A 22,522-nucleotide genomic window follows, 5' to 3' on the forward strand; every position below is an offset into this window, starting at 1 on the left:
GGCAATTAAAACAAAACACTGAGGAACTCTTGCCAGTGGCAAATGCTAGGTGACAAGAAAGGGGGGGGGGAAGGAAGGAAGGAAGGAAGGAAGGAAGGAAGGAAGGAAGGAAGGAAGGAAGGAAGGAGAAAGTGAGTGAGTGAATGGAGGAAGGGAGAGGCAGGGCAGTCAGGCAGAGGCAGAGACAAGTCCTGTGCATACCTTCATTTTACAATTGTGGGAGCTAAGACACAGGACAAAAATAAAGATGCTTGCCCAATTTGTACCATTGATGAGAGGCAGGCTCAACTTCAAATGCAAGTGTTTGAGTTCCAAACAAGAGCTGCTAGTACTTCAGTAAATGACCTTTGGAGAACTAAGAAAGCATACGATCTCCAAAACTATATGGCTGCAGCCCTGTCTACAATGAAGCACTTCGGAGCCATGGCTCACCCTTGGTTCACCTACACACAGCTGTACCTCAGTAAGAAAATAAAAATTCAGGGAGCCAGTGTTAGACTTTGAATGTGAAATGCCCCCCCAAAGAAAGGCCCGTGTATTAAAGTCCCCAGCATGGCATCACCCTAGGGAGATTTGGAACCTTATGAAAGAGAGCCTGGAGAGAAGTTCTGGTCACTGGGAGTGACCTGGAGAGAGCACTGGGTCTCCAACCTTCTCTCCTCTTTTGCTTTCTGTCCTCTGACCACAGTGAAGTGAGCAACTTTGCCTCCCCACATGCTCCCTGTCATGATATACTGCCTCATCCCAGTGCAGCGAGAATCTCTTGTGCACTATGTGAAAGCATCACCTGGCAGTGAAAACCTAATGACCTTTTAGCTGAGGCAGCAAACAGAAAATGGGACATCTGTCAGAGAGAGATAGGATTTGGGGAAAAGAGTAAAGAGAGGGAGATGGCCCCCAGAGTCTGAGGAACTTGGACATATGAAGCTGAGGAGAGGTAACCAGTCGTGTGGCAGACATAGAACGCTTTAAACAGGTTAGCAAGTTATGAGCTAGTCTGGGAATAAGCTGAAGCTATGGTCTCAGCATTTATTCATAAATAATTAAGCCCCTGAATCCTTATTCTGGGAACAAAAAGGCTAGGTAGAAAAGCTCACGGTTAAATTACAGACGCAAAGGAATAGGGCCAACTGATCAAAAACCTCCAAAATTGTGATCCAGGGACTTGGGGATAGCTCAGGAGGCACGGTGCTTGCTGTGTACCTGCCAAGAGTTTTGGGTTCGATACCCAGAACCAATGTTAAGCCAGACACAGTGGTAGTACATACCTAGTGACCCTGTTGGTAAGAGGTAGAGATAGGAAACACTCCAGAAGGTCATGGGCCAGCAGGCAACCTGACATATGCAGTGGCAAACCAGAGACCCTACCTCAAACAAGGGAGAAGTCAAGGACAAATACCTGAAGCTATCCTCTGACCACCATGTGTACCCTGTAGTGCTCATGTGTCCGCATTTCTGTGCGTGCATATACTTGAACCATGCATGCAATGGTTTGGTTTTAGTCTATACGCTAAAATGAGCTCATAGTTTATTTATTAATTTGATTCCTCACATGTATTTGTTATAGTAAAGGAAACCATATCTACTCTCTCTGTATGAGTCATTTACTCTCCAGTCCACCCCGTCTCTGTGCCTCACATCTCTGTTTCATGCCCTCTCATGCCTGGACATGCCCCTTCAGGACTTCTTTCTGGATAATTTGTATTTAGTTTATAAATGCACATTTTATTCTTTCTAAACAGGGAAACTGAGGAAACTAATTAAAATGCTTTTGTTTCATTTCTTTTTGTAATTTATTTATTTATGTATTTATTTATTTTACACTCCGTATTTTACTCCCTCCCCCATCCACCCTCCTACTCTTTCATTTCTTGATATGTATATTCTACCCGTATCTCTACAATCCTGCCAAGTGACTGTGAATATGAAAAACTCAGAGGAACAAAGGGCCAATGTTCTGTGGTTTCCACGTGAACTATAGGCTCACCCAAAGAAGTAACATTAATAAGAAAGAGTGGGATGAGGTTTCTTGATCATCTACATTTCTTAGAACAACAGCTTTAGCACTCCAAGCAAGTTTGATTCAGTTGGGAAACGCAGAACCTCTCAGGACTGCAGCTCCCATTCAATCAGAGTCCAGCTGATGCAGAACTTGATGAAGAGGTGCCTGGGAACCAAGCACGGGAATTTGGCAGCACAGAAAGTGACGTCAGCGTGAGCATCTTATGGAGGCTGCAGATGGGAGGCTGAGAACTGGACAAGCCACGGCCGTCATCTCGGCACACAGGTAGTCTATATTCTCTATGTAGACTTCATCTCCAAATCATATGTACAAGCACAAAAAAAATCTAAGCATGAAGTCCTTTTGAGAATGAAGTCACATGTCTACACAGCCAGCTCCAGTTGGATGACTACCTCGATAAAAATCTGGGTCCTGTTTTAAAGATAGGAGTGGAGGTGGAATTCTGATCACCGTGGCAGTGTTCTCAGCTATCTAGTAGTCATGAACCCAGCTCACTGTTCAGAGCCAGCCTGCCTTCCATGCTTATTCCATTACTGGTCATCTGAAGCAGGGGACAATTTTACATGTCAGTGGATTGCCACTGACTAGAAATCTGTGTTCCTGGATTCCCTGCGGAGAATCATCCTGCATAAACACAGACACTTCCTAATGGCTTCTAGGGAGAATTACTTGGTAAGGGTCTGTTTATTTCACTTATTATCACTGTACCTATTGCTCAGAGATATGCATAAAAGGAAGATAGACTCAATATTCCATTAAGGGAAGCCACCAAAAGTCCCAATAAAAGGAGCCAGACACTGACTGTTTGAATTGCATAGTCTCGTTTTGAAAATGTGGTCACTTCAAACATGCTTAGACCTTAAACCTGGAGGGTCTGCTTCCATTCCTCTGTGCTGGTGGGATTTAGGGGACACTGCTGTAGAGGTGTATTTCAGGGAGCAACACTCAGGTATCAAAGAGTAAGTGATGAACGAGCAGGCATTATTTGGGTCGTGCGGTTTTCAGATAGGGCTGCAAGAGAATATATTTTTTGGATGCTTCTGTTGGTATTTAACTTGGAGACCGAACACGCGGTAAATCAGGAAAGCCAGCCAGTCGGGTACAGAGGGAGATGTTTTATGTATGGTTCTGACAGTGCTCAGTGCCTTGGTGGAAGGGACATGGATTTATGGCTCTACCCTTGTAGGTGGTACCAGCCAATATGCAGCAACGTGCTCTCTCTCTCTCTCTCTCTCTCTCTCTCTCTCTCTCTCTCTCTCTCTCTCTCTCTCTCTCTCTCTCTCTCTCTCTCTCTCTCTCTCTCTCTCTCTACCTGAGAGGTTTTTTTTTTTTTTTGGTTCAATCTGAGGTAAAGGTAAAGAGCAGGGCAAACTGTGGGCTTTTGGAAATGTAACCTGTGCACTGACTGCCATGGTCTTAATGGATGGACAGAGCACTTGGAGTTCTTCCCAGGGGGTTCCTGTGCAGTCTCATACAGTGCAAGCAGGGCTGGGGCTGGGGGTGGGGGCTGGGGATCCCCCCCATCGACTTCTCTTACTCCACGAGGCCAGGTTGCTTTACCCAACAGCAGGTACAGTGTCTGAGTCCACAAAAATGACTTCATCTTAAGAGTTCTCAAATCAGAAGAGAGTATACACAATAATGGTACATACATATTTAATGAAAAGTCCGGCATAGATTTTACATGTCTTTCCACTGGTGAAGCTAGATACTTTTCAAATTCAAGAAGACTGAAGAGCCCATGAAGATGATGAGCCCCTTTTTGGAGGCAACAGTGGGCCTCCAACAAAATCCAGCCTCTAACTTTCTTCCCAGGCACAATCAGAGACTTCCTGTTGTCTCCGCTTGAGGATTTGATACAGATGAGGTATTTCCAGTCTAGAACTAACTCTAAGACCCCCAGGTTGCAGCTGGAGGCTGTCTAGGAGCGGCCTTCCTCCTCCCCCTCAGGCAACACTCCCACATCTCAGCTGCTTTCACCTGATATTGCCGGTGGCTGGCTCATCATGAGTTTTCAGATGGTGTATCTGGGCGTCTCTCCAGCTTAGTGGTCTGTTAGATCAGTGTAACAAAACCCCACGGGTGAGGTGGTTTACATGACTGAAATGTTTTCCCTCCCAGTCTAGGAGACTAGGTCCGGGCAGGGTTGGTTCCCTGGGCCTCCTCTAGCTTCTCGTGGTTACCAGATCCTTCTCATCCCCTTGGCTTAGAGAAGTGCTGCTCTGGCCCTTCATCTCCATATGGTGTTCTCTCTGGTCACTCTCAACAGCAAGGATGGTATTTGATTGCCACTGTGGTGGCTGCAGAAGATCCGGTGCCTAAGAGGATGTATTGCCCTTCTTTGAGAGTACAGTAAGCAGATATTGGAGGAGTGAGGGGTCCCAGGGGTTATGAAGTGAAGCTGTTCATGGTATTCTAACTCTCACCCCCCCACACACTTGCTCATCTTGATCTTTTCTGTTTGGAGCTGAGGTGGCACAAGGGTGGCACAAGGCCCTCTTTCAGTGTTGGCTCCATGCTCTTGGAATGTCTCACCTGTGGAACCGTGTGTCAAAATAGACTTCCTTACCAATCACCCAGTCATCTTTGGTCATTTGTTACAGCAACAGAAAATGAGCTGAGATACCTCCTCTTATCTACTTATGCCTTCCCTGTTTTTAATAAGGGACTGTTCTGTGGCACAATTCAACCTAGAGCAGCAGTGCCTACCAACCCTGTGGTCTTGGTGTAGGTCTGAATGCAAGGCCCTTCAGCCTAATGTTCCAAAAGTATGCAGGCACGACCATCTTTCCAACTTTCACCCTCTGCCCCCAAGGAAAGGTGAGATGTGCCTCCTGGCTTGCAGGAATATAACCAGGGAATCTTGTGCCTAGTACCATCTGGGAGGTAAGAGAAAGAAGCAGAGGAGGGCATCCTCAGTCTTGTTCTTTCATAATTCCAGAGCGTATTGTTAAGCAAAAAGAAGAAAGCAATGAGTTGGCAGAGGAGAGCAGTGAGGCCAAAGGTTGCCAGAGATGAGAACAGATGGGGAGGTGACAGACAGGCAGGACCAGAGCTCGTAAGATTTATCTCATCGTCTCCATGTCAACCACGCAACACTTTCTTCATTAGGCTGGAGGATGCGAGCTAGGCCAGAGTTGAGCCTAGTTGCTGTGAAGAGTGGGTGTGGGAATGAGGAGGACAGAGGCTCGGGGGGCTGGCATTGAGCCTGGGTGTGTGGGAAGCATGGGATAGCTTAGCAAAGCTAGCATGGGCCCGAACTAGTTCATGATACAAGTTATGACGTCTTCAGAGCTCGGGCCACCGCTAGACCATGAGCTTCAGAGCTCAGGCCACCGCTAGACCATGAGCAGGACACGGTTTGCCAGGGCAAGAGGAGACTGGGGAGATAACCAGACTTGAATTTCCATTCCACGTCCTGGGCCCATGTGGCCATAGGTAAATCATTTCATACTTCAGGCCCCACATCTATCAAATGGGGAGAAGAAAAATACCTAACCTATAGGCCAATGTGAAGATGAAGACATGCTTCCTATAGAAAGGCGTGTAACTGATGGTGAGTGGCTGGTACCTGGTAGTTACGAGGAGAGAATCTTGCACCAACCAAGCAACAGTACCGTTTGAAATGTAGGCAGAAAGCAAGCCAGAGCTTAAGTGTCCTGGAACTGTTCTCTAACTCGTGGGTTTAAACGTACACGTGGGATCATAAGCATTGCTGCTGGCTAGAAGTCACATAAAACAAGTAGCCGTTTTTCTCTCTGGTGAAAACAAGCAGAAGGGGTCAGGATTGCGCTGAGAAGTTTGTCCTCAGTTATGATTGAAGGAACAGCAGTCCAATTAGTGTCTTGGCACTGACCTCCGCTCTGCTTTCAAAAATGAGTGGAAAGATAACGATAAGGACAACCATTTGCCTGGTGTTTGCCACTTTGCCATGTCCCATTCTTTACTTCTGTGCATATGCTAGCCTCTGCTTGTTGCTGTGACCAAAGACCTGATGAAACAGCTTAAAACTCTTATTTCAGAGTTCCAAGGAGTTCATTCCATTGTCACTTAGCTCCACTCACAAAATGGGAGGATGTAAAAGAGGAAATTGTGTTCCTCATGGCAGACAAGAAGTAGAGCAAGGAAGAGGGTGGAAGCCAGCCATAACCTCCAAAGTCACATCCAGTGCACATACGTGTGTGTGCGTACACACACACACACACTTACATACACATGCACATTCCCCCCCACACATACCCACACACACTCACACTCACACACACTCAAACTGCACATACGTGCACATGCACACACACACACACACTTACATACACATGCACATTCCCCCCCATACTGACACACACTCACACTCACACACACACTCACACACCAGTGACAGCTTCTTCCAATGAGGCCCCCACCTCCCAAACCAGTGTCACCAGCAGGGATCAAGGGTTCAACACACAAGCCTGCAGGAGACATTTCATACTCAAAGCCTAACCAGTTCATATCATCTCACTTAACCTGCACAGCAAGCATATCAGAGACGCATAGTTAGAAGTTCCTTTTTACAGGGTAAGCATGACACAAGTGTCAGAGGTCAGGTCTGCCTCCAAAGCCCATGCCCATGCTCACTTCCCTGGCATGATGCATCCTCTGTATGCTGTGGCTTTATCAAAGCCATGTGTGTGCATGTTCGTGTATGTGCCCATATGTGCTCATACACTGATGTGTGGGAACGCCCAGGCCTTACTTCCAAGCTCAGCAACTACAGAAAGGAAGGGCGAATTGCTTCATCTCTTCTGTTCTGTCACACAGAACTTACTGTTCCCTGCAGGGCACAGTTTAGGGAGCAATACCGAGAGGGGTTGAAAGAAATAAGACCTGAGTCATGAACACTTTAGTGCCGCCCCCTCTCAGGAATATTAAGTGTTCCAGAACTCTATAAATAATGCCGATGTGACTCACTTCCTAACTGGGTCATGGCCACCAGCTCTAATGCCTCCCTTCCTTTCCCTGTGCTGCAATGGATCCGCCATTCTACGGGCTGTTATACAGCCATTAGTAGTTAGGACTGGAGAGCTAGATCAGCAGTTAAGAGTGCCTGCTCCTTTTGCAGACCAGAGTTCGGATCCCAGCACCCACAATGCCTGTAAGTCCACCTCTAAAGGATCCACTTTTCTCCTCTGGACTCCACAGACACGAGCACGGAAATAGAAGAGCCCCCTCCCCTTGGCCTCTACACATCGACAATGGCAACTGTCTCCTGGTGTATTGATCCCCATGTCACAGACGGAGAAACTTGGACATACATAGGTGGAATGATTAAGGAAGAGCCCAAGCCTTCTCCTTTAGAAAGAACACCGTCAATGCCTTCAGCTCTCTGAGCAGAAGGTGCCAGGTTCTGCCTGACATTATTATTTCCAAGATTTTGCACGGTATTAGATCACTTTTCCATCATCACTCCATTCTTTTTTATGAGGCTTGAGGTTTAATTGGAGGTTCCAATAAGACATTTTATGTGTTTAATGGATTTCGGTATAATAACCAGAGACTGCAATGAAACTCACAAGGCCGGCTGACTTTTAATGAAGCTGTGTGGCATGGAGGTAGGGGAGTGGATTTTCAGTAAGACACCCTAAGCCTATAGTGTAGTAGACACAAGATACGTAGAGAGAATGAAGGTGTCTGAGCTCATCGGACGGTGTGGAGTGTATATGCCTAATCTAGGCTGTGATAGACAGACATTGGACTTGTGGAGTGGCCAGTTCTGTGCTGGGAAAAGCTTTGACAACATCTCCCACTGATCACTCTGGGGACCCCAGGGGGTACGGCTCACACTTTTCCCTCTGGTGCATTCTCCTGGATTAGCCTGGACTGCTGTACCACAAACCACCACGTGTAGATTGGCACAGTTTCCAAAGCCTGTAATGACAACCCCTCCCTGCTTGTCTCCAAAACACTCACTCACATCTTTTTGAGTGATTGCTCAAGGAATTGTTCTGCTTGGCACTGAAAGGAAAATGAGATTAAGAAAAAAGAGCAAGAAACAAGGGAATTAAACATGACAGAAAAACCTACCTTGTACGGTACAACCAAGCGATTTCCCCAGAACATTTTAGAGTATATCGCTGGCTAGGCATTCCTTACCTTCCCAGCCCTCTTGAGAATATTTTATAACTGCAGACAAGCACTCTCACCACAGATATGTTAAACTTAATATACTTGAAATGCCGTGTACTGCATGTCTCAAATGTTCAGTGCTTGGCCTATACATGGCAGTGGACAATCTGTAAGTGACTTCCCTTGTAACCAAGGACCCTTTGCCCTCCCTGAGGTGGAAGTGTGAAGCATGTATGGTCACAGCTCCCTATGCAGGCCACACAGGCTGACTGTCCTTGGCTTCTACTAAAATATGAGGGGTTCCAATCCTCTATGCTTTTTCTGAGACATAACTCAAATGTGAATGTGTAAGATATAGCTAAGGCGTTCCTTAAGAACCTGGATTCCTGGATTCCTGGATTCCCACAGACTGACTCAACCAACCTTAGAAGTCCCAGCTCTGGATTTAGCTGTAGCCACTTCTTGCCCTCTAGTGACCCTGAGGATCATCACTCTTTGAGGAACTGAACTGGAGCCCTTACCTAGAGGAGCACAGGTCCTTGTGCTTCTGTGTCGTCCCTCCATCCCATCTCTTAGGCTGTTGTAAGGGCCTGTCTCAGTCAGGGTTTCTATTCTTGCACAAACATCATGACCAAGAAGCAAGTTGGGGAGGAAAGGGTTTATTCAGCTTACATTTTCCACATTGCTGTTTATCACCAAAGGAAGTCAGGACTGGAACTCAAGCAGGTCAGAAAGCAGGAGCTGATGCAGAGGCCATGGAGGTATGTTCTTTACTGGCTTGCTTCTCCTGGCTTGCTCAGCTTGCTCTCTTATAGAACCCAAGACTACCAGCCCAGGGATGGTCCCACCCACAAGGGGCCTTTCCCCCTTGATCACTACTTGAAAAAATGCCTTACAGCTGGATCTCATGTAGGCATTTCCTCAACTAAAGCTCCTTTCTCTGTGATAACTCCAGCTGTGTCAAGTTGACACAAAACTAGCCAGTACAGGGCCACATGCATTCTTTAGGGTCAAAATCTTTCAGGGGAAAGATTCTACGAGGCTCTCCTTCCTTGACTAGGAATAAGCACTGGTGTATCCCTTCACCTATCTGCTAAGGACGTAATTTTTTCCGTGCACGGTTTACTTTGCTAGTGACATTGGCATTGGCTTATAGTTTGGGGCTTAGGGCTCCATTTCTTGTTAGTTTTTTTTCTAGGGGTCCTCACAACTGAATAGACATCGTAATCATCTGCCGAGCTTGCCAAATACAGTGTTCAAGCTTACTCCAGGCCTACCAGACCAGTTCCCTGAAGTCTGTGCCAGGCCTGCAGCGACTCTACAGGGATCCAGAAGCCACCAAACACTGAGCATCATTCTGTAAGCCAAACACACCAAGTTGTGTCTAGGTCTCCTGGGGAACCATTTCACTACATCTCTGGCCTCCAAACCCAGAAATCCCACTTCATAAACTTAAGAGCTGAGTGTTGGAATTTCTATCGAGGCCACAGGTTACAATTATGCTTATAGACTAGGATCCACAAGTGAAGAAACAGTAAATAAGCTAACATCTGGGCACAAAGCCATATGGATGCCTATGTAGTACCTACCATACCAAGCATCCAGTGCTCCTTCAGGCTGCATCTTTCCCCCAAGCCCAGTTAATTCTGCTTCTTTGTCTTAACGTTTTCATTGAAATAGAATTGTACTGATTCTATTTCAGTTGAATTACAAGGACCCAGCCACTTCTCTTCTTTCAAGCCCCTCCTATGCACCCTTCTCTCAAATCGATAGCCTCTTAAGTTTCCCCTTTTAAAATATTTATTTTTATTTTTATTTGTGTGTATGTGTGCATGTCTATATGTGCCTAGGCCATTTGTATACAGGTACCTGCAAAGTCCAGAAGAGGACATCAGTTCCCCAAGACCTGGAGTAGGAGAGAGTTATGGACTGCCCGATACCGGATTAAAGCTGGGGAGGACGTTTTGGTCACAAGTCACCAGCAGGAGGGCAAAAGTAGTTACCAGAGGCCACCCCTCCAGGTGCTTCACTACCTCTCATCACCATTCAGAGGCATGGATGTAGCGTGTTCCCCAGAGTAGACTGCTCGGACTCCAGTTTAAACCAATAGAAAGTCTTCCTTTACCAGCCTGTGTCTATACTGCGTATTCCAGACCCCGGTGTAGCACCGAGCCTTTCTCAGAGTGAGCTTTTAAGTACATAATCCATGCCCTGGGTTGACACACTTCAGTTAACAAGAACAGTTAGCCAGAAGCAGAACTACAGAAGCCACAAAGCAAGGTCAGTACAGTTAGAGACTTTCCCAGCACTATGGAGGACTGTGGACTTTGATGGATTAGGGCTTTGGGTTTGTTTGGCAGGTGGTGCTAAGCGCTAAGTGCCAAGTTTTATGGCCTGAATGGTGCTTCCATCATGGAGTCAGCCATGTTAAGGTCTGAGGGCCTGTTACAATAGAGAATTGCTCTGTAACCCTACAGTGACCCTGGCAATAACAATAATGAAGTGGAGCATTGCCCCTCACCTTCTGCTAATTAGTCTACATGGCCCAACTCAGGCTCAGCCTTTTCGGCCATTCTTGTTCCTATCTTTTGTTCATGTGCAGGCACGTCTTCAAACTTAACTCCATAATTGCCATGTTCACTCAACCCCATAGAATTCCAAAAGCATTTCTGGGCAATGGCTATTTTACAGGCAAGTCTACAGGAATATCACACAGATACAGCACAACTTCATCCAAGTCTCCAAGGCAACTGTCTCCTTGATCCCTGCTTCCTGCCAGTTCTTCACCAGTCTCTTCTTTCCTTTGGCTGTGTAAATTACTTACCTTCTTCCTCTGATCTGCATCTTCTCACCTAAATCACTCCCGATGCCTTCCCCTTCCCTCGGCCTCCAAGGGCTCTTCTTTGGCGTTCTCCCTCCTTTGAAACCAGAAGGAAGGAAATTCTGGCAGCTAGCCTTCCTGTGTTAGCTTTCTGTTATTGCAATAAACTATCTGAGACAGTTAATTTGAAAGAGAAGAGGTTAGTTGTGGCTCATGGTCTCACAGGCTTCTGCTCAGAGTCGTTTGGCCCTGTCACTTGGAGCCTGTCTCTGTGATAGGTCATGTTAAGTGTCAGCTTGAGAGAAGCACATGGAGGACTGGCCTCTGGGAATGCCTTTAGGGGTATTTTTCAGAGCATGGTGAGGCAGGATGAACTGCCAAATGGAATGTGGATGGCACCATGTCCTGACCAGGAACCTGGACTGTAGGAGCTGAAACTGCAGCTGAGCATTACCCCGAGTTAACCCCACACTCATACACCCCACCCCACCCCTGCTTCCTGCCTGAATGTGATGATGATATGACCATCTGCTTTTCTCCTGCTGCCTAAACTTCCATGCCATGAAGGACCGTGCCCATGGAGGACTGCAAAGCAGAACGAACCCATCCTCCCATCCACTGCCTTTGACAGAATGGTTTACTTAGCAACAGGGAAACCAAGACAAACGCCATGGTGGGTGCATGTGGTGGCTCAGAGAGGCTCACTCCATGGGGCCAGCAAACAGAGAGAAAGGACTCCAGACTCCTTCAAGGACTTACTCCCAAAGGTATAATTTTCTTTCCCTATATTTGTGCTGGCTAGATTTATATCAACTTGACACACACTCTGTAGTCTTCTCAGTCGAGAAAATACTTCCATGGGATAGGGCTGTAGGCAAGCCCATAAGCCATTTCTTATTTGGAGATTGATGAGTGATGGCCCAGCCCTTGTGGGTAGGGCCACCCTGGGCTGGATTCTCTAAGAAAGCAGTCTGAGCAAGCCAGAATGGAGCAAGCCAGTAATCAGCACCCTTCCATGGCGTCTAACTCAGCTCCTGCCTCCAGGTCTGCCCTGTTTGAGTTCCTGCCCTGATCTTTTTGATGGTGAACAGTGATAAAAGAAAATGTAAGCCACATAAACTCCTTCATCCTCAAATCGCTTTGGTCGTGGAGTTTCTTTGCAGCAATAGTAACCGTGACTAGAACAACATCCTCTCTCCTAACACTTTTTCTACCTTCCAAAGGTCCTATACGTTGACAACCAAGACCTTGGCATATGAATTATATTGGAATAGTTATGTTTCATACTACAATACCTCCTTCACCCCTGTGATGGTTTGTATATTCTTGGAGTGGCTCCATTTGGAGGTGTGGCCTTGTTGGAATGGGTGTGACCTGGTTGGAGTAGGTGTGTCGCTGTGGGTGTGGGCTTAATACTCTCACCCTAAGTGAGTTTTCCACTAGCAGCCTTTGGATGAAGATGTAAAACTCTCAGCTCTGCCTGTGCCATTCCTGCCTGGATACTGCCATGCTCCTGCCTTGATGATAATGGACTGAACCTCTGAACCTGTAAGCCAGCCCCAATTAAATGTTGTTTTTTATAAGACTTGCCTTGGTCATGGTGTCTGTTCACAGCAATAAAACCCTAATACAACCCCTAAGCTACCCCCATGCCCCGACTAAGCACTAATTCCTACTGAGTTAGCTGAAATGTTCTCTTTAGGCACAGCTACCTTTGGACACAGTTCACAGCTTAGTTGTGCTCTTCTTCCCAGCACAAAGCTAATCCAGACACAGGAAGAAGGTGGAAGGTAGAGTCTTCTGGGAGTTCTATGAGGTTGTGTGCCTCTGGAACCTTTCCTCGGGGCAACGAACCTGCTGATGAAATTGGGGCAGGCGAGGGTGGGCATGTAGGACAATGCACTTGGCAAGGCAGTAAGCATCTTTAGAGCCTTTTGGGTGAAGAGGCGAGGACGGACTCACTTGAAGAGGAGCCCTCAGATAACCTGAAAGGAGGATACAGGTGCATCTCCCTCATCACTGTCAACTGTGAGCCCCTTTGTGAACAGACATGCTCCCCCTCTATCACACCCACTAGCATTCTTGAGGACAGTATACCATTGGCTGCCAATTTAAGCAGGCACACCACCCAGAAGACCTTAGAACATCCTCCAGGTCTTCTACCACAGCACGGAGTTCCATCACCCAACGCAGAATGATTCATCCAAGTCAAATGAGGGCAGAGAAGACAAGTGATGAGCACGGGCCATTATTAGGGAGCGCCCACAGAGTGTGAACTTCCAAGACTGTAGTGCTGCCCCATGGTGATGCCCCCCCCCCCCCCGTGTTCTCTTGCATTGGCAGAGCTCTAGGTGCTGAGGCATCCAAGCATGGGAATCCTGCATCTACTCTTGCCGTCTGACACTGACTTTACCAGACATTATTCTACTGAGCCTCTCATACCCCTGTGGGGTTTCTCTCTAGCCTTGAATAACTTGAGTGATAAAACAAACAAACAAACAAACCTGAAGGATCTAAGGCGTTTGAAAGAAACAACAACAAACACTATGGCAGCTGAAGTGTGTGTTTCAGACACTAATATGTGTTTAAGCTGCAAGACGCTCTGAAGGTTCAGTCACCAAATTAATAATGCAATGACTATGTAACGGGCCCTATCCTCTCATGGCTCGGGGCCCCCAGCTGCCATCTGGCACCTCATCAGACCAGCGTAACTGTCCATTTGGACTTAAACCCCTTATTTTCTCTACATTTATGGACATCCGAATCTGAATTTACCAATAAAGATAAATCCTGTTTTCAACAGCATCACCATTGACAGCTGATAATTTATCAATATATTTCATGCAGGGATTGATTCACAAAGGAAACAGAAATACTGACATATTTGGCATTCATTTTTAATTATATCCCTTCTGTCTCGAGACTTTACTGCTGTGTCCACAGCTCTGCCAAGGGAGAGAAATCGTTTTTCCTGGGCACCGGGGTTAACAGCCTCCTTTCTCATCTCCTGGAAGTGTTAACCAGCTAGACCTTTGTTTGCCAGTGTCTCTGAAGCATTGGGCTCTGACAGCTTGCTTGATGGATGGAGCTGTCCACATACCCTCAGTGCAGAGTAGCTAAGAACATCGCCTCACCTATCAACTCCACAAATCAGATGAATAAAAATGAGTATGAAGGTAGGCCCAGGGAATCTTTCCCCATTTTAGTATTCTTTGTAGATTATAATCTTCACAATGCGCTCCAAGTAAAAGAAGAGACTTTAAAGAATTAGCTTTAAAGAATTAGCATTGATGTACTCAGTGAAAGGCTGCTCATAAGAAAGACATCTAGACGAATAAGCAGTGCGTGCACAAACGAGCCTGTCCTCTGTGATGTGGGATAAGAATTTGGGGCATGAGAAATGTGGTGTACAGGACAGTGAGGGAGATGGCAGGAGACATACCAACCCTACAGGGGAATTAGCAAAGGAAGAGGAGAAGGCAGGATCACACAGAGGGAGCCAGGAGAGAAGGCATCCTCTTATGTCCACAGCAGAGGGGTTTTCCTGGCTCCAGGACATTTCTTTGCAAACCTGCTTGCTTACTTTCCAGTTTCTTGGAGTGAGCAGTGATCCCCCTTGATGCTACGAACTGGGACTCATTACATTTTGTTCTCAGTCCTATACTCATAACAGGAATCTGTTGTGCAACCCATGAATGAATGAATGAATGAATGAATGATGAGTGGATTAAGGCACAGTAGCAAGATAATTAGGGTAACTTTTCATGAAGAAAGCAGCAATGGGCAGGCTGGTGAAAATGTTACAGAGAGCTGGCCTAGATTATAAAAGGGACATTATGAGGCTATTCATGGGATCTTGACAGGCATGACAACACACTGTTATGTTAGCACCCAGGAGACCAAAGGCAGGAAGATGAATTCCAGGCCAGCCTGGGCTACATAGCAAGACCCTGATTCAACCAATCAACAAAATATGGGATATCAGGTTCCATTCTCAGCTAAGAAAACAAAATCTCTACCCTTCAAACTGAGGAGTGTGAGTGTGTTTACAGAGTCCTTCACTGGGGAAGTGAGTAGCAGGTATGCTATGCTCGGCTTCCGGTGAGCGAGCATTCAAGGACTTGGTCATTTCCCCTTTCCTGATTGCCATCGGCTTCCCCACAGAACAGGAGGTCATTTTAAGCCCAGCATAGAGGTGGTCCCACCATGTCCGCGTTGCTTGGGCTTCTGGGTCTCTGCATCTCCTGAGAACACTGAAAGACAGCACTCACACCTCGACTGCTAAGCAAGAGCCAGAATAAAAAGCGAGATGCTGTCAGGGAAGCCTGCAAGGGGTAAAAATAGCCAAAAGGAGAGAAACCCAGTCAAATATTTTGTCATTTGCTTTGCCTGAACATGACGCTTAGCACTTCTCTCTCTCTGAAAATGAAAAGACATCGTTTTTTGCAGAGTGGCAGCTGCGACTGGTTGCAGGAAGCTGCTGGCTGCTGATAAACAAATGACCACGTCCCCTGAATGGCTCTGTGTACTGCCCAAAGCAGATTTCTGATTTTTTTTTTTTCTGCCTGCCCCATTTGGCCAGTGAAAAAGATTTAGCTGGAGTGGAGTTATTTCCCTCTTAACCAAATCCTTTTGGTGTTTTGAAAACTTTCCAAGTGAGAAAATAAACCCTCTTACTCAGCTTGAGTCAGGTGCTCAAAACACAGGATAAACATAGCTGCCTGCCCCCCTCTGCTCTGAGATGATTAACCCTTCCTTAGATGCCCCCTAGCTCTTAGAGAGCTGCCCCAGTTGGCATGTTTTCATCAGGACCCAGGCAAAGCTGAGGGACATTGTTCACTGAACAGTCGAGGATGAGCTGAATGTCAGAGCTTCTTCCGAACCATCTGTGTAGAGTTCTCTCCTTGTTGAAGGGTCAGTATGTGGACTTCACCATCTCCATTTCTAATTGTGGTTTATGGTTTTATCCTCCGCGCTCCCCCCCCCCCAGCAATTCAGTACATCTGATTAATCAATCTGTCTATTGCTATTTTAAAATGTTGTACTTGATATTAAAAACTCCTGGTTTTGGACCCCCCCAGTAGAGGGATGAGAACACCAACTCACCTCCAAAACTTTCAATCCAAAAAATCGCTCCTGTCTAAAAGAAATGCAGGGACAAAAATGGAGCAGAGACCGAAGGAATGGTGAGCAGCGACCAACACGCCTTGTGATCCATCCCATGGGTGAGGCCAATCCCTGACACTCTTCCCAATGCTGTGTTGTGCTTACACACAGGAGCCTAGCATGGCTGTTACCTCAGAGGCCCTACCAGCAGCTGACTGAGACAGAGGCAGATACTTACAGCCAACCATTGGACTAAAGTAGGGACCCTTATGGAAGAGTTAGGGGAAGGACTGAAGGAACTGAAGGAGATGGCAACCCCATAGGAAGGTCAACAGTATCAACTAACCTGGACCCTGGGGAGCTACCAGAGACTGAACCACCAACCAAAGAGCATACATGGGCAGGTCCGAAGACCCCAACACATATGTAGCAGAGGACTGCCTTGTCTGGCCTCAGTGGGAAAGGATGTACCTAATCTAGTAGAGACTTGATGCCCCAGGGTGTGGGGATACGGAGGTGGGGGGTAGGGTGAAGGGGAAAGGGGATGGGGGAAGAACTCTTCGAGGGGGGACCGGGAGTGGGGGCAACATTTGGGATGTAAATAAATAACATAATTAATTATTTGTTTTTAAAAAGCTCCTGTTTTCTGAGCAAAACCATACATACATAAGTGAGAAAAGAATACTGCTTATAAATAAACACTGTTCATGTTAATTCTCTTAACAATTCATGACACTGGGGTTATTATTGACAGTCTTATCTTACAGAAGAGGGTGAATCTCAAAGACACTGTGTACAAACTGCCTAAAATCTCAGAGTGTGAAAATGGCAGGCTAGGTTTTAACCTCCGGCCTGTCTGCCTGGAGGCTGAGTCCCTAATCAGGCCCGACAGGTAAGTAGTGCCTGAGCTGACATTCTCTGGGCTCCCCACGCTGTAACTTTGGATCCCAACCTTTCCTGACTGAATGCTTTAGGCTTGGATTTCTGGCACATCATCCAAGCCCAGGCCTTGAATGGAGGCCAAGATCTTAGCAGCAGGTTGCTGTAAGTATGAGGTTCAGTTATCCCAAAACTGGGTACTCAGATATCCTGGAGCGACATGCCTCACCACTAACCTTAGTTAGAGAAGCAACTAAGAATGGTTGGCTCTAATCTTGCTTAGAAACCTTCTATGCATTTTGCACACTCATCCAAAGCCTTGGGATTTATTCTTCCTGAAGTTGGGGTTTGAGGTAAGGGGAGAGGGCTATTAATCAAGTGACTCCGAGAGAGGGAAGGTGACAATTCACCCGAAGAACTGAAGTGCTGGAATCCTGCAGTGAACATAGGTTTCTGTCTGTGATTGTGTTATTTTTTCCCACACACCTTCTGGTACCTGAAGCATTTGTTTGAAATTGTTAACGTGGGTTTGGGGTGGCGGAGTGATATGTAATAAGGGGCTAGGCTATCTCCTAGGGAAGGTCCAGAAAGGCTGGAAACCATCTCAAGCGAGGCCATGCAGGGTTGAAGGCAAGATCTAGTTTCTCTCGTGATGGAGATGGATGGGTAGATGTGTGCAGGGAACCCTTCCTCCTAATTGAGACAAGGGTTGGGAGGCAAATTAACCCCAAAGCAAGCGATCGTCATGTCCTCTGAGGAAGTGGCCACAGGATTTGATCAGACTGAGGGGACTGGAAATGTTAGATAGCTTTAAGGGTCTCCCAACCTTGGACTTGGAGAGATGGCTCTGTGGTTAAGAGTGTGTACTGCTGTCTTGTAGAGGACCCCCGTTTGGCTCCCAGCACCACATCAGGCAGTTCACAAAGTGTGTGTGTGGGGGGGAGCGGGGGAGACAGAGATAGAGGCTGAATATATGAATTAGTTCTACTGTTGTTCCTTAAGAAATGTCCACTTTTTGGACAGCGCCTCTTGCTGACCTGGAATTTGACAACTAGGCTAGACTAGTTGACCAGTGATGCCCCCACCCACCCAAGGATCTGGCTGTCTTTGCTTCCCTAGCACTGGAGTTACAAGCACATGCAACCATGCCAGACTGTTTTTAAATGTAGGTCTTGGGAAATCCAACTCTAATGCTAGCAAGATGGGCACTCTACTTGCTGGGCTGTCTCCCACCCTCCCCCTTCTGATCACTGCTATTTGCTGGAAGTCTATATTTGGACTGGGGGAGAGAAGGAGGGGTCCATGCTGAGACATGGGAATAATCCTGCCCCCCCCCTTGAACTGATACCTGCCAAGTTGTCTTCTGTGATGGTTCTGGATTTCGTTTCTACTATCATAACGTAGCCATCTGTCAAATCTCCATTTCATGTCTCCTCTGGAACTTCAGCCTCGATCTGCTGCTGGTGTTTGCCTGAATTCCTTTAGGCGGCTCTAACAAAACACCATAGACTGACTAACCTGTGAGCAAACAGTAAAGTGCTCCTCATGTTTGGTGGGCTGGGAAGTCCAAGACTGAGGCCATCAAAGAACCACTCCTTCCCAAGGGCACCTTCTGCATCCTCACCTGACTGGAGTAAGCAGTTCCCTCGTGCTGTGTATAGCTCTGATGCAGGAGCCTTATAAACAGTTGCTTATTTGAGACTTGACTTTATAACTATGTGTCGGGATCTGATCTTTCCACCCTTTTCAGCGTGGAGAGGTACGGATTTTGTTTTTAATCCCCTATCTTTTTTAATACTAGACAGAGGGAAGGGAACTGTTTTCTCTTACCCTGGGAGTGTGAGAAAATTAAGCTCCTGCTGTCATTAAAGAAATGGGTGGGTTTTGTGTGGTTTAGATTCTACTGGTAAAGGCATCCAGGCACATTTTGTCAGATGTTGAATAATGATAGATTAAATATGGAATTTGAAAAAAAATAGGGCAAGTTGAGATTAAGTAGAAAACTCTTTCAGACTTTAGCCTTAAACATCTAGGAATGCATTTTGGAAAAGTTGTCTGAACAGGGAGATCTCATTTAATTCTCAGGGGTGCCTCAATTTCAACACCATAACAGACATATACATATAAAAATAAAACTATATAAGTAATTACTTTCTGTATTTCAGACATGGTGCTAAGGACTTCAGATGAGTGTATAATTTACTAGAATCATTACAAATCAATAATAGGTATATCACAGACTCAGTTTGCTTTTACCATTTACTATACAGTCACATCTTTCTCTACACACATCCCTATGTTGATGAGGTTGGTGATATAAAATCCAGACTCATTCAGAGGTAGAGGAACTTGTGAAAATTCTACCAGAGAGAAATAACGACCCCAGATTTGAAAGCTGGGAGTGACATGGGTGGTTATGTGTTTCTCTTGGTGCTAGCAGGTTAGATCGGATAGACATGTGTGCTAGAGAGAATTCAGCATCTCAGGGTTGATCACCGCTTTTGTGGCGATGTAAGGCAGAGACAACAACTTCATGTCATATGGAAATAGGTAATGATGGCATAACCCTAAAACCTATGGGTGGCTTTCCTGACTTATAGCACTCAGGCCTTACAGCAATTCTGTAAACGCCTTTCCCTATATTACATATTTGTCTGCTTTGACTATCTGGAGGGGCCTTTCTTCATTGACCTTGCACATGCCGTTAGCAGCAAACGCAGCTTGAAGACACTGTGTAGTACACCGGAGGTCAGAGCCAGATTTGAACCCATGTTTTTCAGGTTGTACGGCTTATGCTGTAGTCACTACGCACTGCTGTGTCTCATTCTCCGACCCTTGTTAACCCAGATGGGTGTCCTTCTGTGTGACACTCTCCACAGGGACCTGTATGGACCCACATGAATATCCTGAGGGAGGGAGGGAGAAACATACAGTTAGACTAGTAGACTGCAAGTAGATGTTGTGTAAAAATGCGTCTTGCATGTCTACACTAACTCTATCTAGAAAATTGCCAAGTTATTTTAAGAAAATTCTCTCCCAACACCACCAATGGGGACTGAACCTAGGGTCTCTTGCATGCTAGGGAAATAATCTGACACTGAGCTATAATACAATTGTCTTAATCAGAAGATCTCTCACAATCATTAGATGCACATATTAGCACCAGGCACGTATGTATAGGGGAAGCAATGTAAATTCTGGCACGCTAAGCTTCAGTGTGTCAGAGATCTGCTTTGTACAGAGAATGTGGCTAAGCAAGGTCTGAAACAGGAGCTATAGTTTTTGCTTCAAAACGATCAAGTACAACCTAAACTTTAGGGTTTCAGCATAAAGAGTTCCTGGGGATTTAAGAATCAGTATTCACCTGTCTATGCTATTGAGCCCCATTTTCCCCTAAACAGAGTTAATGGACACCTCGATCCGAGTATGCTCTTAGGATATATTTTAATTTTGTGCTTGTGAATTGCTCTTATTTTGACAGCCTCTTTCGCGTGTATTAAACATACCTCAGAACCAGGAAGGCCAAACACATCCCTTGCATCCCAGTAGTTGCCGAAGAGTCATGCTTTAAGAACAAGACATCAAGATCTGCCTAGACTTCTGGTCCCTACTGACTTACGATTTAGCTTGTTCACAAGTGCTGGATACTCAAGACTGCATATGCCTCCTACAAGGACTGCCCTCAGGTTCTCAGCTCGGCATCTTTATCCTTATTTTGCCCACAAATCAGTGAGTTTGATCATATAGTTATCAAACAGATCGGAAGTAGTGGTGTAAAGGGATGTCCACATAAGGGCTACAGATACAAGTTGAAGCTCAGGTACAGAAAGAAAAAAAAAAAACTATAAAATGCAGAAGCAACTCTTCTAAGAGCACTGTGGGCTGAGGTCGTTTCACAGACTTGAGAGCAGTGTTCATGCTCCGATAGCTCACAGGAACCCAGAGGCATGCACCCCACCCTTGTGCTGTCTTCCCCCCAAGACAGTCCTATGGAACCTGGGAAATGGTTGGTATTCTTTTTCTAAGGTAGAGAAAATAACGAAGGACATTTGAGAAAGATCCTCTGGTGTAAACAAGAGGTCAGCGTTAACTTGGGATTCCTCGTGGATTTATTTGAATTCATTTCCCGTGAATGCTCAAAATCCAATGTTTTACTCCAAGTTTTATCTGAGACAAAAAAAAAATTAAAGAAATATTGTTTGCTCACAACTATGAGGTGTGTGTATATACAAACATATGTTAGTAAGTGATGTCGACATATGTGCATGTGTGTAGAAGCATATAGTAGTACATATGGGTGTTCTTAGGAGGCTATGGAAAATCTGTAATCAGGAGAGCTTTGAAACTACAGTGGTTCAGGAACAAGACATGAGAATCTGCCTAGGCCTTTGTGTCAGCAATGGCTTTATGGTTCAATCTGTTTGTCATGCTTTCTTTCTGTGTATTAGGAGGTTCTTATCATACTTAATATTGAACACTATTTAGGTATTCTAGCCACAAGTTTGAGAAAATTATGTGGATTTTGAAGCTTGTCTTTGTGGTGAGTATCCCAGACTTGGGATTTGGGACTAAGAGGCAAAGCCATGATCATATCACATGAGCATCACATGAACATTACAATATGTTTAGCACCTGAGCCAGTTACAAAGCACTTTTCTCCAGAAGGACACCTGAGTAATGTAGTCTAAAGTTTGGTTTGTTTGTTATTAACAACAATTGACTTCTTCTTAACACTGTTTATCTGTTGTGGGGCAGGGTGTGGTCCATTCATCTTGTGGTAGATTCTTAAGATGTAGACTTGTTAGGCAGGGGTCACATGATGTCACTTCAGAAATTCTTCTACTCTCACAATTTTTTAACTAGGGTTGACCTCTAAAGACCTGACTAATCTCAGATTTACTTTTTTAGAAGTGAAACTTTGAGAATGGCTGTGAACTTCCCAGTGAATTGTTTCAGGAGGATCACAATGTCTGGCTGTCTTTCCATTAGTGCCCTTAAGATTGATGGATCAAATCAGGTTGTCAACCTCTAATTCATACATTATAAAATTTCTCAACATTTAACCTATGCTTGGAGAAGTCATTGATCATTGCCTAAAATAGACTCGTTGCTTCACTGGGTTGTTCCAAAATGGAAATTTTCTAATTCCACTAATTCTTATGCATTTTTTTTTTTTTAGCTGAAATCCCATAAGAAGGACTTACCTTTGTCAAGTAGCTGGAAGCCCTAAAATATGCTTAATAGAGGAGAGGAGAGGTAGCTATCCTAAAAAGATAGTGCTTCTCTACAGCAAAAGCTGGGCCTGGCATCAGAAGGTTCTAGAGACTAGGAGGGTCTCCCTTAGGATTAGGAGGAGGAGGGGACACATGCCAGATGGAAGCAAGATTCCCATTGAAAGATGGAGTGAGAAGACAGACAGGAGTCTAGGGAAAGGGTGCCAGTTTCAGCTACTCCAGGAGGCTAGTGCAGAACAGCCCTGAAGATGATGGGCACATAGTGGGGCTGGCCACATGGATGACAGCAGAGGAGGAGGAGGGAGGGGAGGGGAGAGGATAAGGATGAGTATCATCTCTGGAAATGAGGAAGTC

This window comes from Mus pahari, chromosome 8, assembly GCF_900095145.1.
Source record: "Mus pahari chromosome 8, PAHARI_EIJ_v1.1, whole genome shotgun sequence".
NCBI lineage: Eukaryota > Metazoa > Chordata > Mammalia > Rodentia > Muridae > Mus > Mus pahari.